Source organism: Thalassophryne amazonica, unplaced genomic scaffold (assembly GCF_902500255.1).
Source record: "Thalassophryne amazonica unplaced genomic scaffold, fThaAma1.1, whole genome shotgun sequence".
NCBI classification, from domain to species: domain Eukaryota; kingdom Metazoa; phylum Chordata; class Actinopteri; order Batrachoidiformes; family Batrachoididae; genus Thalassophryne; species Thalassophryne amazonica.
Genome location: NW_022986300.1, coordinates 180263 through 182830, shown reverse-complemented (window position 1 = coordinate 182830; position 2568 = coordinate 180263). Strand labels below are relative to the sequence as shown.

The window sequence follows — 2568 nt, the reverse complement described above, 5'->3', positions numbered from 1 at the left end:
ATGTTAATCATACACATTTAGTCAGTCCACAGTTTCCTGCCAGCTTTTCTCTCTGAGTTTATTTATTGCTGCCGTGTTCCCTCTTTTCCTTATTAGATATTTAAATTCTTCCATTATAAGTGCTGCTCTCAGGCAGTGAACATTGCTGCTCACTCTTTACATTTTGTCATTGTGAATCCAGTTGATCTGTGTTCGACCTCATGGTCTGCCTATAATACAGGAAAAATTGTGGAGTCTGTGGGTGGTGAGATGAAGTAATCACAAATACTTTTAGACTGCACTCCTGATCTGAGCCACGAAGAGCAACTATCAATCAGAATTCAACTTGTTGCAGTTGAGGATGCCCCAGAAAAAAAGAGCATTTTATGGGGTTCCTTGAGACTCGGAGAGCTCAACATCTCCTTTGGAGACTGTAGGGGGCAGTCTGATGATCATGGTGCAAATATGGAAGGGAAGAGGAAGGAAGTCCAAGTCAGACCTGCAGAAATAAATCAGAGTTGTGTTTGACTGTGTGACGTGTATATAAATAATAATATTTCTGTCTTGGTGATGGTTCAATTTGTTTCTTAAACTCGGTTAAATGTGTCAGGTGGGGGGGGGTATTCGGCACCATAACAGAGCGTGGTGTGTCGGTGGTTCTAGTCCCGCGGCAGGAACATTAACAGGTTAAGACTATACTTTCAGGGATCATTTCTATAGTTTTTGACTTGAGAAATGTGTTTCTAAAGTGTTCTGTCTCGCCAACCATGATGAAGAGTCCTGATACTTCTTCCTGAGCATGAAGTGGATAGAAATAAATGATACATTTTGTCTGCTTTCTGTCTTTAATGATTGTTCATTATTTCTGTTCAGGACTGATGAGAGGAGGAGTATGGTCAGAGTGGTTCTAACACTGCATACATGGAATTTATTGTGTAGAATTCAACCAAAACGTGTTTCCATTATCATTAAGTGTAGTGTGTTATTAAACAGTGATGGATACTTAAAAACCAAACAAAAAAAAATGTGTTTTTGGAGTTACATTTGTTGTTTGCATGGCATTTAATAATACATTCATGTTGCAGTAAAGTTGGAAAATCCATTATCTGAAAAGTGTGGATTCACTTAGTGAGCTAAAAAAAAGAGATTAAAATTAGGACAGTTTTTCAAATAGTTCATAATCAATCAATAATAATATCATCTTATAAACACCATTCATATAATAAAAGGTGTGTGTGTGTGTGTGTGTGTGTGTGTGTGTGTGTGTGTGTGTGTGTGTGTGTGTGTGTGTGTGTGTGTGTGTGTGTGTGTGTGTGTGTGTGTGTGTGTGTGTGTGTGTGTGTGTGTGTGTGTGTCCACTAAAGGGTGTAACATGTATTTGTATTGAACCATTTCAGTACGGGACATTCAGTTCGGTACAGGGTTGTGCACAGATTAGTTTGCGTTGTGTGTTTACATTCAGTGTTGCCAATTTAGCGACTTTCTCGCTAAATCTGGCGACTTTTCAAACCTTCTTGACGACTTATTTTCTCAAAGCAACTAGCACCAAATCTAGCTACTTTTCCTGGCGTTACCAGAGACTTTTCTGATGTTTGGTGACTGAAAGTGAAAGTCTCTGTTGTCACTGAGCGGCAGCAAGCCCTGGCCTTGAGAAGTTATTTTATTTTAATAAGTGATGGCCAATTAGAATGGCAAAATAAATAAACAAACCAAGATTCAAGTTTATTTGTTGTTCTAAATATTTTAAAGGTGGTTTTACTCACTTTTTTGCCTCTCCCACAATGTTTTTGTTTTCAAAACTTATATTAACAAACATTAAACAAACAGTTAATAGAAAGAGATAGAAAATAAAATAAATTGTACAAAAGTAAATGGCATCTTTAACATCAATTCTCTTAAACAAACTCCTAATAGAGTGTGACAGTTTTGTTCAAGTTCATTTTTCTGGCAAAAAATATGAAGGTTGAATAAAATTGAACAGGGCTTCATGCTGGAACAGTTGTGCTGCTCTTTTCTTGTGGAAAGGTTTTGTTAAAAACTGTTTACTTGGAATGTATTTTTTATAATATTTCATACATTTGTCATTTATTTGAGAACATTTTATTTAACTTATTACCAGGCAGCACTTTGCAATTATTTCATTTTTCTGTTTGTATAATGTTACAATAAACTGTTGGTTTAAACAACAAGCAAATTTAGGTTTTGCATTTTGTTCCCATACTGTACCGAAAATGAACAGAACAGTGACCTCAGAACCGAGGTACGTACCGAAACGTGATTTTTGTCTATCGTTACACCCCTAGTGTTTGCACATGTACGCTTTCAACCTAAGGGCTCCAGTGACCTCCCCCTCGGTGTCCCCAGTCATCAGACCAAGATTGGTGTCGATTGCATACATACATACATACATACATACATACATACATACATACATACATAGATTGCCTTTTATGTTTATAGATCACAACGCGCTCACTGGAGCCCTTATTTTTGCAGTTCATGTGGTGCTCAGGTCAGGTAGTAAGAATCACACTTTACTTACTACGTAGTAGCGGCTGGCTAGGAAGCACTTTATTTATAATCCGAACA

General features: G+C 37.2%; 1 non-coding gene across 1 annotated transcript; it reads left to right on the top strand.

Annotated features, from left to right (window-relative positions):
- The first annotated feature begins 668 nt into the window (after positions 1-668).
- On the top strand, positions 669-885 carry LOC117506011. The gene has a single exon (XR_004559332.1). It is a non-coding gene; the product is annotated as a small nucleolar RNA U3 (small nucleolar RNA).
- The last annotated feature ends 1683 nt before the right edge of the window (positions 886-2568 follow it).